The sequence below is a fragment of the Theropithecus gelada genome, chromosome 7b, assembly GCF_003255815.1.
Source record: "Theropithecus gelada isolate Dixy chromosome 7b, Tgel_1.0, whole genome shotgun sequence".
Taxonomy (NCBI): domain Eukaryota; kingdom Metazoa; phylum Chordata; class Mammalia; order Primates; family Cercopithecidae; genus Theropithecus; species Theropithecus gelada.
The window spans coordinates 24,821,985-24,837,048 of record NC_037675.1 but is presented as its reverse complement, the minus strand read 5'-3'; the positions used below and the strand labels follow the sequence as shown (position 1 = coordinate 24,837,048).

The window sequence follows — 15,064 nt, the reverse complement described above, 5'->3', positions numbered from 1 at the left end:
GCGCCACTGCACTCCAGCCTGGGCGACAGAATGAGACTCCATCTCTCCCCCAAAAAATAAAATTCAGGAAAACATGGGGTTGACCCTTTGAATGCTTTGGGAGACAAAATATTAATAGAGATGATTCCTTCTTACTCCCTCTGAGGATTATGGTTATCTGGAGACTCTAATTATATGTCTGACCTTCCATGTGAGGAAGCTCCCTGAGGAACTGTGGCTCTTAACTCCTGGACTCCTTCCTATGATGGGTGAGAAGTGCCATGTTCTCAACACCTGCCCTCTTTGGGGTTTTTGGAAACACATGACCAGTGAGAGGTATTATAAGGAGAAGGACACTGGTTTAAAGACATGGCATTTTGGCCAAGTGCGTTGGCTCACACCTGTAATCCTACCGCTTTGGGAGGTCGAGGCAGGAGGATCACTTGAGGCCAGGAGTTTGAGACCAGCCTGGGCAACATAGCAAGACCCTGTTTCTAAAAAAAAAAAAAAATTTTTTTTTTTAGTTAGCTGTGTGTGGTAGCGCATGCCTGTGGTCCCAGCTGCTCAGGAGGTTGAAGCAGGGGGATAGCTTGAGCCCAGGAGGTCAAGGGCAGTGAGCTATGATCCTGCTACTGCCTGTACTCGGCAACAGAGCAAGACCCTGTGTAAAAATAAATAAACAAATGGCATCTTGAACTTGGGATAGCTTGGGTGAACCCCTGGCCCCACTCCATGTTAAGCACCATTGGTTAGGGAGGGAAGCAACCCCAGCTCCTAGGGCCTGCTTTTCATCCATCTTTTGCTTTCCAGTTTTGCTAACCTGGGATGAAGACCTAATTTTTCCTTGTGTTATAAGGTCCAATCCAGTGGGGTAAAAGCTGCAGCTTATTTGAACAGAAAGATCAGTTTCCGGAGCCAGACCTGGGGTTGACTCCCAGCTTCACTTTCTAGATGTTTGGCCATCGGCAAGCTACTCCACTTCCCTAAGCATCTGCTTTTTCTTTTTTTTTTTTTTTTGAGACTGAGTCTCACTCTGGCATCTCAGCTCACTGCAACCTCTGCCTCCCAGGTTCAAGTGATTCTCCTGCCTCAGCCTCCTGAGTAGTTGGGACTACAGGCACATGCCACCACACCTGCCTAATTTTTGTTTTTTATTTGTTTGTTTTTGTTTTTGAGATGGAGTTTCACTCTTATTGCCCAGGCTGGAGTGCAATGGTGTGATCTTGGTTCACCGCAACCTCTGCCTCCCGGGTTCAAGGAATTATTCTATGTCAGCCTCCCAAATAGCTGGGATTACAGGTGCATGCCACCATGCCCAGATAATTTTGTATTTTTAGTAGAGACAGGGTTTCTCCATGTTGGTCAGGCTGGTCTTGAACTCCTGACCTCAGGTGATCCACCCGCCTTGGCCTCCCAAAGTGCTGGGATTACAGGCGTGAGCCACCACACCCAGCCAGCCTCTGCTTTTTCGTTGAGAAAATGTGGTCTGCCCCACAGTTACCTATGAGGATTCAGTCATAAACTGTTACATAGTATAAACTCAAAATGTTCATTTCTTTCTCATTTTTGTCATGTGAACTTCAGGGTTTTGTTGTGTTGTTTAAGAGAAGTAGGCTATAGCAGTTAGTGTGGGCTCTGGACCCAGACCATGGAGGTTTTTGAATCCTGGTGCTGTCACTTACTTATTGGCCATTGGACGTTGGGCCTGTTAATTCACTTATTTGTGCCTTAGTTTCCTCAACTGTAAAATGGGACTATAATAGTATCTACCTCATGGGATTGAGAGGACTAGACAATATATGTAAAAGTGCTTGAAACTGTCCCTGTGCATTCAAGAAATCTTAGAAATTATTGTTATTAGAATACGGGAGCGGCCGGGCGAGGTGGCTTACGCCTATAATCCCAGCACTTTGGGAGGCTGAGGCTGGTGGATCACCTGAGGTCAGGAGTTCCAGACCAGCCTGGCTAAGATGGTGAAACCCCCATCTCTACTAAAAATACAAAATTAGCAGGGCATGGTGACGGGCACCTATATAATCCCAGCTACTTGGGAGGCTGAGGCAGGAGAATCACTTGAACCTGGGAGGCGAAGGTTGCAGTGAGCTGGGATCATGCCACTGCACTGCAGCCTGGGCGACAGAGTGACTCTGTCTCAAAAAACAACAACAAAAAACGGGCCGGACGCAGCGGTGGCTCACACCTGTAATCCCAGCACTTTGGGAGGCCGTGGCAGGTGGATCACAAGGTCAGGAGTTGGAGACCAGCCTGACCAACATGGTGAAACCCCGTCTCTACTAAAAATACAAAAATTAGCTGGGTGTGGTGGTGCTTGCCTGTAATCCCAGCTACTTAGGAGGCTGAGGCAGGAGAATCGCTTGAACCCAGTGGTGGAGGTTGCAGTGAGCCGAGATCGCGCCACTGCACTCCAACCTGGGCGACTGAGCGAGACTCCATCTCAACAACAACAAAAAAATAAAAAATAAAAAAAATTGCAGGAACACTTAATGAGCTGATAAACTGAAGATGAGGAGGAGGAGCCCGAACCTCCCACTACCCAGCTCAGGGGACTATGTAACCGCGTGGAGGAGGCAGAAGCTCTCAGAGACTAAAAAGTAATTGCTGCGGTAGAAAAGGTTCTAGTACCCAATAGGAGAGGGGGGGAATAATAAGGCAGGAAGAAGGGAATGAAAAAAAGGAGGCCTTGGGCGGCTCAGGGTTTGTTCTGTAGCTGATTTAAAACAAAACAACAAAACACATGTATGGTTTCTGCAGACCACAGGATGAAGAAGAGAGGAGACGGAAAAGAGTTTAAAGGGGCCTGCCCTCTTTGCAAGCACCGGCTTGAACTTGGAGCCAGAGTCGAGGAGGCGACCTGGTGGGCTGGCCGGCCTGCCCTCGGGCCCTGGGTCCCGCGAGGCGGGCGGACGCGAACAGACTACAACTCCCGGCATGCGCCGCGGCGGGCGGGTCGCTGCACCTGCTCAGTGGGGCCGCCCCGGGCGCCTGGGTATTGATTATTCCATTGTGTGGGACGCCTCGACTCCAGCCAGTGAATGAGGCGGAGGAGTGAGGGCGAGAAGGAGGAGGAGGGCGAGGAGGAGGAGGAGGAGGAGGAGGAGGAGGAGGAGGAGGAGGCAGGGAGCGAGCGAGTGCCCAGGGTGAATCAATGGAAACCCCCTCACGAAGCCGGGGAAACACTTCAGCCGCAGCCAAATAGCATTGATTATTTTCCTTCACTTCCCTCACCGCCGTGAATTTATTTATTTATTTTTTCCATCTCCGTCCCCGACGCCCCGGAGCGAGCGCTGGAGGGAGGGAGGAGGAGGGGAAAAAAGAGGAATCAACACATCGGAGAAGTCCCTTCCAAGAGCCGCCCCCTCCCCTCCCCGCCTCGCGCTGCTCGGCGGCCGCGGTTCGACTCCCGTCCCTGCTTCCAGCTGAGGTGTAAGTGCATCGATTTCCGATGCTGCTGGGTTGGTTTTTTTCTCCTCTCCCTCTCTCTCTTCTTCCCTTCCTTGCTCTTTGGAAGCTCGAGACGGGAGAGGAGGCGCTCGGAGACTGCCGCTGGAGGGGACGGAGAGGGACGAGAAGGGGCTGGGGGAGGGGACAAGGACGGACGGACAGACAGACCGAGAGCCCAGGGAGAAAGCAGACAGGGGTGTGGGAGGAAGAGGGCGTGCGCGGGGACGGGGGTAGAGAGAGATGCGGGGGTGGAGGGAGAAACGGGAACGGGAAAGGCAGAGGCCCGCCGGACAGACGGAGGGTATGGAAAGCCTAGACGGACCGCGCTGAGCTGTGCAGGGAGCGGGGGTCCCGGAGGGAAGGGGAGGCCCGGTGAGTGTGAGGGCTCAGAGCTGTCAGCCTGGAGGGGCCTGGGTCTCGGCGGCCCCCCGCCGGCTGTGGGACGGGAGAACAGCGGCCGGCGGGCTGATGGATGGGCTAGCGCGCTGGGGCGTGGAGTGGGAGGGGACGTGGATACCCTCAATCTTCGTTCGTTTTTGGCTGAAGTTGGGCTTTCCATTCCTTTTTTTGAAAGGGTTGAGTAGGTGAGGGGAGGCCACATGCCCATTCAAGGTGAAGCGTGTCTGTCCTGCACGCCCATCCCATCACCCCCATCCCCTCTTGTCTGCCCCTCTGAGCAGCCCTATCATTTTCAAGCACAAGACCACGCTTCTCGCTGCGCCTGTAGCCCCGCTGATCTCTGTCCATGTGTCCCTGACTTTTGGTTTTGCCATTCATCTCGTCTCTCCCATCCCATCCATCTCTGGGTCTGTATGTCACTGCCTTCACTTGTGACCCTTCCCATCCCAGTGATCCTCTCCTTGTGTGTCTCTGTCACTATGTGTCATGCCTTGGCTGCCTGTTCTGTCGGTCTAGAACTCCATGCCCTCTCCTTCAGAGTCTGTCTGGATATCTCTGGCCTTTTCAAGCTACTTTGGAATTTGCTTATCAGTCATGATTGTGGTGGTCACAGTCAGGGCCTGGAGGAGTGGGATGATGGAGCAAATCTGTCTCCACCAAAGCCTCTAGTGCCTTCAGCATGGCCAGGACAGCCTCCTCTTCCACCTTCACCAGGGAAGCTTTGGAACTTCCTAGCATTGTTGACTGTCCCCTTTGCCATGTGCCTGTCTCCCTCATCAGAACCTCACCTTCTGGTCTCATGCGTGTCATCTGCCTTCCCAGGAGCTTCCCACCACAAAACCTCTTCCCTGCTGACTTAATTTTCCTCCCTTCCCCCACTTTATCATTGTATATTTTTTTATTTCCCCATTTTGCTTCACCTCTTTTTTCCATCTGTTTCCCACCAGCTCTCTTATGAGTTTCCACCTTTGTTCCCATAATCTGCCCTCTTCCTACCTTTTCTTCTTGATCATCCTAAGTTTCTTTTATCCCTTTTCCTCTTATCCAGCATTTTAACCCCAGCAGCAGAATGTACCAGCAAGCAAGGGGCTGGGAGAGGTGTGGGGTATGGTTTGTGAAGGCACATAAACAGGCCAAGAAATAATTTAATGGGCTTCCAGGGGCATATAACCCCTTCATCAATCAGTGCCATTATAGTTAACTGTCAACTTTGATTTTGTAAGAGGACATTCCCTAGGACTCTAAGCTCCACCCTGCCTGGTTGCCCCCCATCCTTCAGTTCATTCTAAATATCAGTTGCTTTTTCTTCACTTTTTAGTTCATCTTCTTCCTAGGCCCCTGCTAGTATCATATTTAGATCCAGCACCATCTTTTTTATGAGGCAATGTTTATTAGTGTGATAAAAGCTATCGTATGTAAGGAGCCAGGTTCATTCAGCCTGAAGAACAGTAAGGGTGGATAAAGGATCTGGAGAGTTTACCTTGGTTTTTAGCCCATCATTGTTTTTCCAAACCTCAGGAGCTTGGAAAGGTAAAAGGAGCAGGTAGACATGGGCAGAAGATGGACGATTTCAGAGGTTAACAGAATTAAAGAAAGGAAGGGGTGGTCAGTGCAATAAACACACGGGGTAGAGAAATGTATGACGTGAGGGATATGCAAAGGAAGAGAGGAAAATCTATGCGGACTGGGGGGCACGGGAGGAATGAAGAGGTGATTAAGAAATTGAAAGAATGAAACAAAACGTGTTGATAGCAATACAGAAGGTAAAAGGAAGAGAAATGATAGAATATTCCTAAAGTGGAGGTCAACAGAAAAAGCACTATTAAATTAATACAATAGTAAAGAGGGGGAAGGAAGGAATTGCCGAACAAGATGAGATGGGAAAAGAGTATGGTACAAAGAAGGTAAATGGATGGCAAACGAAGGAGTGCTGAGGCAGATCAGAGCTGCACAGAGCTTGGTAGGGGGAAAAGAGAGGATGAGGTATCAAAGGAAACAAATGCCTCTGGTGTGAGGAGGACACAGCGTGACTGATGCAAAGAAAGCGAGAGCACTGCGGGGGGGCAGGGGAGGTTGGAAAAAAAAGCATAGCAGAAATAGCAGGAATACCATTGGGCGAAGCATCAGAAGAGAGAAATGCCCAAGAGAGGGAGAGAAAGCAGAAATATATGGGGAAGAGAGAGAACCTTACGAGCATTCATTTCATTGGCCTAATCACTCACTACCCCCACCAAAGGCCTTTGTACTTCATTCCCAAGCCAGAACACAAGCAAAGAAATGAAAAAGTAGAATTCCCATAAACTTCAGCTGAGAGGAACTTGAATCTTCCCAGCCCCTGAGAACTAAAGACCTCAAGCCTCTGATGTCATAAATTGCTGGTATTGCCTTGGCAACCTGACACGGTTCCTCCCTCCATGATGTCAGAGGTAGCTGGTGTTACCTTGAGACCCATACAGGAATAACTTGCTGCTTTGCCAGGGTGCTGTATCACCTATGGGGCCAGGGCCTGGGTCGAATTGGTAGTATTTCTGACTCTGGTAGCTTGACCTTGTCTCCCTGGAGCTCTTCTTAGCTCAGAACAACAGTTGTCACAAATAACTCTTGTTTGTGAGTGCCTGAGGTTTACTAGAGCCTGACAGTAGCAAGAGGAAGGAACCTAAGATAGGGCATTGAGATCGGGATGGTTGGATCAAAAGTCAGGCAGAGACAGAAGAGGAGGACTAGAAATGGTAGTTACAGAATGTGAAAGGAGAAGGGCTTTGTGAGCTGGGAGAGTTGTTGAAAGTGTAATGGCTTTGGGTTTAGGAATGGAGACTAAAGCTGGAATGCAGAGGAAGGGATCAGGGCTGTGTGAGTGTAAACTTATTCAGGGATTGAGAAAAGGGAAGAGTTGTGAAATGCCAGAGGGCACAGTGGAATTTGGCTGTACAGGAAGGGTAAAATGGGACAGAGTCCCCTAGTCTGAGAGACTTAGGTCTGGTGAGAGACTCAGGGTTAGTCACATGGCCATCTGAGGAGTGGCTACATCTGTCTAGTTTCCAGTTGTTTTCCAGCACCTAGCACAGTGTCTGTCACACAGAAAAGGCTTAATAAATATCTGTTGATCAAACATTGAATTAGTAGGGAGAGGCTGGGGGAAAGAGCTGCCCACCTAATTTTCACCCACTCTCCCCATCTAAGTCTACATTAACGGGCAAACTGGGAAATCAGAAACCCGAGGGAATGGCTAGAGGGTAGTTAACCAGTGACAGTGAGATCTGAGGCAGACAGGAAAGACTGGGTTAGGGTCACACTTGGAGGCAGCCAGGGGAACTCTCAGGGCTGATATGCCGAGTCTTTGTAGTGATAATTGGAGGAAAACCTAAATGAACAGTCCTAGGAGCCCAAGAGGAAGATGTAGAGGAGGGAAGAGAAAGGAGGCGGTTTCCAGAAAAGGTTGAGAGTTGTTTCCAAAGAGAGAGTTGGCAAATGTGAATTAAAAGTAGCATCCCAACCCGATTCCCAATCATGAAACTACAACTGAATTGTTCATAACCATATATATACAATGACCGCAAATAAGGAGTTCATAAATCAATACCAGACCCATTCTAAACACCTATCCCAACCCAGATAATTATTAATACAAGGAAGGCAGCACTGGCCATGTGGGCCAAAAGGCCAAAGGAGGGAGAAGTTACTGCTGCCCAGATCTTGATGTAAAGAACCCTGTGACAGATGGCCTTGATGTCTGACTCTCCATTGTTGAAAGACTCCAGAGGTATCTAGAAGAGGGGGAGGCAAGAGATGTAGAGCTCACAACTCTCAGAGCGAAATCTGCAGAAAGCAGAGGTCTAAATACACAGAAGCTATAGAAAACAAAGATGCACCCAACCAGGAATCACGAGGTGAAGGGCCAAAAAGCCCCTGAATGGGTTGAGAAATCTACGAAAGAAGACAGGGGAGAGAGCTGGGAGTGCTGGAGGACAGTCTGGCTATAATAAGAAAAGGCCAGGGCAGCTAGAGAAGGGGCTGGTGGGCAGGGGGCCTGAAGGAAGGACAGTGGTGGCTGTTGCACTGTCAGCCGCCGCTACGGAGTTGGGCAGCTCATATTTTGCAGCAGGCGACAGGCTGTCGACACAGCGGTCCTTTACCTCACCGTTAGAAACTCATTTCATTGATTTTTCCATCTTTCTTCTTGAGCTTCTCACACTAAGCTCAGTCATCCCACCACCCACTTTCCCAGAGCCCCTTGCCTCTCTGGGGAAAGTCCCAGGGAACTGCCTGCCCATCCCTCCTCCCCAGGCTGGCAAGGCAGGGGTGAAAGATTTAGAAGTAACTTCCAGCCCCATAGGGTAATCCCATGAGCTCTCAGTGGCTTCCTCATGTAGGAACGAGTCCAGACACCAGGGCCCCCATGTGCAGTTGTTAAGGGGTGACAGGGCTGAGGTCCACCCACAGTCCTGTCACCAAGCTGTACCACTGGCATGAGGGCTGCATACACCTGGAGGAAGATATCTTTTAATAATTTCTACTGAGACAGCTCAGCACCCCTCAGCATTTTTTACCCCCAAAGTCTAATGAGAGAATAGGAGCCCTCTTTCTGTGTTTGGCAGGAACACAGGATTACATCAAAGCTAAAGTTCAGGCCTTGCAATTCCCAGCAGGGCCATCAACTGGGATGTCGCATGCACAGAGGCCTGTGCAATCAGAAAGACATGAACGTTCCAGGGTGTGCAAGACCCCTCTGCAGAGAGGTTTATGCATGGAGAGTCTGATCCTATGGAGCATGTTGATGTACAAAGTCAGTGGGGCAGAATGGGTGTGGGCAGGAATTTAACTTCATGTATGCACATTTCCCTAGTGCCTTCTTCAGTCATAGCTAACTACCCTGGACCTCTCCCTTTGGGGCTGGGCTTGGGCTAGAGGTCAAGAGTCAATTACCAGTCATTTGGCTTCTCAGTGAAGGAGGACAGAGGGTGGGCCAGAAGTGTTAGATTGTGTTTCCCCGAGGACCTGATGGGGTAAACGCCATTTCCATCCTCAGATTTTTCATTCCTTGTTTTGTGATGCCCTTTCCTTCCCTTAGTCTCAAGCCTCTGTCTTCTTTATTCATGGGCCATGGGCATGGGTCTAGATTTTTCTGCTCCTCTTTACTTGTGGGCCTCTTGCCTCCACACAGTTGTCTGCATTTCCCCCCAGCCATCTCTGTGTTCTGTATCATTGGTCTGCTTGGGCCACAGATGCCCTTCTTCTTCTCATCTCCAGCTTCTTCAGGCTAAGTGGTTTCCACAAACCTACAGATAAATCCTGCTGCTTTAAGGAAAGAAGTGTGCTTGAAATTAGGAAGAGAGAAGGCCAGGAAAGGATAGGAAAGAGGTTCAGGAAAGATTAGGCAGGGAGAAGTTGGGAGAGAGTATGACAGAGATAGGAGTCAAAGGTGAAAAACCCATGACTTGGAGATGGGAGACAGCACAGAGAGATGGCCACAATTTAAATGAGAAAGGGAGGAGTGCGGTAGGCTGTGAGGACTAAGAAATTGGAGAGAAAACAGGAAGCCTGACCCCTCCGCAGGGAAATGAAGACAGCTGAGCAGGGCGGACGAGTGGTTGTGTAAGAAGTAGGGCTGAAAAGCCAGGCCGTGGTCTCAGCCTGCATGTGTCAGTCCTGAGTTCAAGCCGTGCTGGCTTTGACCCTTATGGGAGGAACTGAAGTGGCAAATTAACGATGATAATGAAGTCACTGCTCCTTGTTTGTCTTTGCTGGTTTCCCCTTGAGATTCGTCCTTTGGCCAGACAGGGCAATGTGGGGGAGGGGAGGGACTGGAGCCGTGAAGGGCGGGGGAGAGGGAAGGAAAAGAGAATGGAGAAATGGCAATGTGGAGGACAAATCGACTAGGGGAGAAAAAAGGGGGGGGTGATGAGTGAAGAGAAGAGGAGCCCAGGAATCGAAGAGAGGAGTAGGGAAGGGAGACATGAAAAGAGAACGAAAGAGGAGAGGGGTGCAGAAAAACGGCCAGGGAAAAGAACAATGGGGGACAGGAAAGGGAAACGTGGTAGGAGGAGCAGGAAAAAAAGGTGGGAGAAGGAAAAGTGGAATGGAGAAATGGCGAGCCGGAGGGAAAGAACGTGGCCAGGACTGCAAAAGCTGCAGCTGGCAGGGCCAGTGGGCGGGGCCTCATCTCCATCTCTAATGGCTGTGAAATGAGGTTAGCTCCATTAGAGGCAGTGAGAGTGTAACGAGATCACACTCATTAGGGTTGGGCCATCCCAGTAATTACCACCACCCGAAACACGCCCGCGCCAGCCGGGCCAAGCACAGACGGGCTCACAGCAACACACTGAACAGGACACCCTGCTACTGAATGGGAAGCACAGGGCCCACACACAGGTACATGGAGGGCCTGGGAAAATCCAGCCAGGGAGAACAAGTACTTTCACCAACCCCAAAGAAGTACTGGGACAGGGCTACAGTCAGGTTACTAGCTGCCCCACATACAATCAAAAAACAACAAACATATACATACCCCAACACAGGAAATAAGGCATATGGATGAATACTTATCATTTCCATTTATTGATTACACCCAAAGTACCAGCCTCAATGATGATCCTCTCAATGGACGTTTAACTCCATGAGGTACTGTTCCCCATTCCCTTTTTTTTCTTTCTGTTTTTGCTTTGTTTTGTTTTGTTTGTTTTTAGACAGGGTCTCACTCTGTCATCCAGGCTGGAGTGCAGTGGTGCGATCTCAGCTCACTGCAACCTCTGCCTCCCGGGTTCAAGCGAGTAGCTGGGACTACAGGTTTGCCTCAGCCTCCTGCCTCAGCCTCCTGAGTAGCTGGGATTACAAGTGGGTGCCACCACGGCCGGCTCATTTTTTTGTATTTTTAGTAGAGACAGGGTTTTACCATGTTGGCCAGGCTGGTCTCAAACTCCTGACCTCAAGTGATCCACCCACCTCAGCCTCTCAAAGTGCTGGAATTATAGGTGTGTGCCCACCCTGCCTCATTCTCTATATGAAGAGACTGAATTGAGACTTTAAGCAACTTACCTGAGGTCATTTACATATTAAGGAACAGAACTAGAATTTGATTCCAGGTCTCTCTGACTTTAAAGGCTGTTGTTGTTTTCTTGTTTTTTGAGACTGCTTGTCTGATGAAGTTCATATGCTAATATGGATACACATGTGTAGACCTTCAACTTTAAGAGATGTTGTCACAAATGGGTACACATATCATTCAAATAACACTACCTGCCATTATCTATCCCTCCCTCCTGTTCCCACTCCCTCCTCCCACTCCTTCCCTTCCTTCACACAAGGCATGGCCAGTGCGCCTGCATGGACTGCAGTGTGAATGACACACCCTGGAGTTACACAAAGCAGCAGTCCTGTTCTGGCGCACCTTTTTTTTTTTTTTTTTTTTTAGACAGAGTCTAGCTCTGCCACCCAGGCTGGAGTGCAGTGGCGCAATCTCGGCTCACTGCAACCTCCGCCTCCCAGGTTCACGCAATTCTCCTGCCTCAGCCTCCTGAGTACCTGGGATTACAGGTGCATGCCACCATGCCCGGCTAATTTTCATATTTTTAGTAGAGACGAAATTTCACCATGTTGATCAGGCTGGTCTCGAACCCCTGACCTCATGATCCACCCACTTCAGCCTCCCAAAGTGCTGGGATTACAAGCGTGAGCCACCTCACCCCGCCTGGCCCATCTTATACTAAGAAACAAACCAAATGGAAGACAGCCATCTAGCACCTTCAAGCTTAAAGAGGAATATGATAGCACATATGCTCAAGGTGACACACAAGAGTAATACAATCAGACTCAAAAGGCCTCATTCAAAATGCATACCAGCCAGAAGCTTACAAATTAACCCAAGAGCAGAGGCGCTGACGTCAGGCTACCTGAGTTCCAATCTCAACTCTACTTCTTTTTAAGCAGGAGATCTTAAAAATTACTTAACCTATATAAGTCAGTCTCCATGTTTGTAAACTAGGAATGAATAGCCGCATCTATTGCATCAGATTGTAGTGGAGGATTAGGTGATGTGATACTTGCCGAGGGCCTAGCACAGTGCCTGGCCCATGGCAAACATTTAAAGATGTTAGCTATTTACTATTATTATAATTAGTTTTTGTTGTTGTAATAGTATTTAAATGCAGTCATTACATCACACAGGTTCACAGAATAAAATAACCAGAAAGACTTATGTAAATAAGACTTACGTAAATACACGGTCACTTAGAATGTTTTCCTTCCAGTCGGGGCGGTGGCTCACGCCTGTAATCCCAGGCCAAGGTGGGCGGGCCAGGTGGTCAGGAGATAGAGACCATCCTAGACAACATGGTGAAACCCTGTCTCTAGCCGGGTGCGGTGGCTCACGCCTGTAATCCCAGCACTTTGGGAGGCCAAGGTGGGCGGATCACGAGGTCAGTAGATCGAGACCATCCTGGCTGACATGGTGAAACCCCGTCTATACTAAAAATAAAAAAAATCAGCCAGGTGTGGTGGCACGTGCCTGTAGTCCCAGCTACTCAGGAGGGCAAGACAAGAGAATTGCGTGAACCCGGGAGGCGGAGGTTGCAGTGAGCCAAGATCGTGCCACTGCATTCCGGCTTGGGTGACAGAGCGAGATTCAGTCTCAAAAAAAAGAAACCTTGTCTTTACTAAAATACAAAAAATTAGCTGGGCGTGGTGGTACACGCCTGTAATCCCAGCTACTTGGGAGGCTGAGGCAGGAGAATTGCTTGAATCCGGGAGGCAGAGATTGCTGTGAGCCAAGATCACACCACTGCACTCCAGCCTGGTGACAGAGACACCATCTCTAAAAAAAAAAAAGAATGTTTTTCTTCCAAGTTCTAGGAGACCAAATTCTTCAGCGGTCCCCATGCAAGGATCAGATAGGATCCTGATTGTGAATTTAAGGGCACAACTCCCTGTCCCTTCACTACTCAGTGCTCACACAGAAGAAGGGTTCCAAGCTGGTTTGTGGTTGTCTAAGCCTGGGGTATGTAGAAGATGACAACCACATCCAGCAGGATGTGAGTCTCTCCAGTGTACTATAAAATCACATAGATCTGTGCAGCAGAGCAGCTCCACACTGCTGTCCTAACACATCCAACACTTTCCAAGTCATCAAGGGAGATGCCTCCTCTCCTGGACACCCACCCCCACCAGTAGCAGACACTCTGCAGCACACCTCAGCAAATCCATGCAAATGTGAATGTGTGTGGTTTCAGTCTACCGCTTCCCTTCTCCTCCTGTCTGCTCCCTACCACCCACATCTTCTTCCTGAGCCTACCCTTTTCTCCTCACACCTCACCCAATTTACTCATGCCCACCTTAAGCATCTTGCAAAGTATAAGACACAGCCTCCTTGCCACCTCCCTCTCACTGGGGACAGGCCATCATCCCAATCTGGTGCCAGAGCTGGGAGGCCTGGAAAAGATTCAATATATGCAAATCAAGACCTAGCTTCATCTTCCTCTTCACTTCCTTACCTCTCCCTCTCTCCTTCCCTTCTTCCTCCCTCCTCTTCTCTGCCTTGGCAATCTTTCTTTGCCTTCTACAACACTCCTTTTCCTGCTTGTCTTATTCCCTGCCATACTCATTCTTTCTCTCTCTCTTTTGGACAAAACTTAATTTGCACAAAGTAAGCACTCCTTAAATATCTATAGAAAGGGAGGGGTCTAGGAGAGATAGGTAGAATTAAAAGGGAAGAATCAAAGTACTGTTTGTTTTCTTTTTAAATAGAGAAGGTAAGATTTAGAGATAGAATGATATTTTAAATGCAGGGATGACTTGGAAAGGATCTTTGGAATAAAGAAAAAAAGAAGACATGCAGGGAAAGGCCAGAATAGTTTTGATCTAGTTATTAGCTGCTTCTGTCCAAGTGTGAGCCTGGGCAAAATTTCTACTCTTTGCTCTGGAATAATGGGTATCTCTAGACCCAGCAATCAAGAGGGCTAAGTAAGAAGTGAACTCTATGGCTGAGTAGACTAGATTTAAATCCTGGCCAGGTGCAGTGGCTCATGCCTGTAATCCCAGCAGTTTGGGAGGCCAAGGCAGGCAGATCACCTGAGGTTGGGAGTTTGAGACCAGCCTGACCAACATGGAGAAACTCTGTCTCTACTAAAAATACAAAATTAGCTGGGCATGGTGGCACATGCCTATAGTCTCAGCTACTTGGGAGGCTGAGGCAGGAGAATCGCTTGAACCCGGGGGGTGGAGTTTGCAGTGAGCCAAGATCGAACAATTGCACTCCAGCCTGGGCAACAAGAGCGAAACTCCATCTCAAAAAAACGAACAACAACAAAAAAAATCCTGTCCACCTAAGATTCTGCCCTCAATTGAAAAGGGCAGAGATTAGAGGATGAGTCTTGGTCAAGAAAGGGGTGAACAGAGGCCGGGCGCAGTGGCTCACACCTGTAATACCAGCACTTTGGGAGGCCAAGGCAGGTGGATCACCTGAGGTCAGGAGTTCAAGACCAGCCTGGCCAACATGGTGAAACCCCGTCTCTACTAAAATACAAAAATTAGCCGGGCCTGGTGGCGTGCACCTGTAATCCCAGCTACTTGGGAGGCAGAGGCAGGGAGAATCACTTGAATCTGGGAGGCAGAGGTTGCAGTGAGCTGAGATCACACCACTGCACTCCAGCCTGGGTGACAGAGCGAGACTCTGTCTCAAAAAAAAGAGAAAAAAGAAAAAGAAAGGGGTGAACAAAAGGAAAGCTGTTAGCCTCTGTGCAAACACCATACTCCACTCTATGATGGGAGACAGCCAAGAGAGAAGGAAAAGAACTACCCTCATTGAACACCCAACAAATGCACTTTATACATTACCTATCTGATTTTCACAACTGAGTAAGGAAAATATCATTATTCCCATTTTCCCAGATAAGGAGACTAAGGCTCCATAAGTAACTTCTCAAAGTTGCACAGCTAGTGAGTGGTGGAGCAAGGATTGAACCTGGCTCTCTGTGCATGGATCCAAAGCCCATGTTCTTCCATTGCCCTAAAAAATAGAGCTCATCTAGTTATAGTTTATTTGCTGTTTACACCAAACAATCCCCCTTACTAGGGGTACACGCATCTCATCCTTCCTGTTTCTCTTCCCTTTCTCTCCATGGTCTCCTCCTCTTGTAATCAACAGGTTGAGACAAAAAGGGGAGGAAGGCGAGGACAGTGAGTATGGAAGAATGCAATGCCTTAGGCAATAATTTAAGAGAGAGGAATTAAAAAA

The 15,064-nt window shown here is 48.9% G+C and overlaps 1 protein-coding gene across 1 annotated transcript in view; it reads left to right on the top strand.

Annotated features, from left to right (window-relative positions):
- Positions 1 to 2,753: 2,753 nt before the first annotated feature.
- ZFHX2 (zinc finger homeobox 2) overlaps positions 2,754 to 15,064 on the top strand; it is a 31,823-nt gene continuing 19,512 nt past the window's right edge. The window contains exon 1 of the mRNA XM_025391342.1: positions 2,754 to 3,423. The gene's annotated coding sequence lies outside the window, so the exon portion shown is untranslated. The remainder of the gene's footprint in view (positions 3,424 to 15,064) is intronic.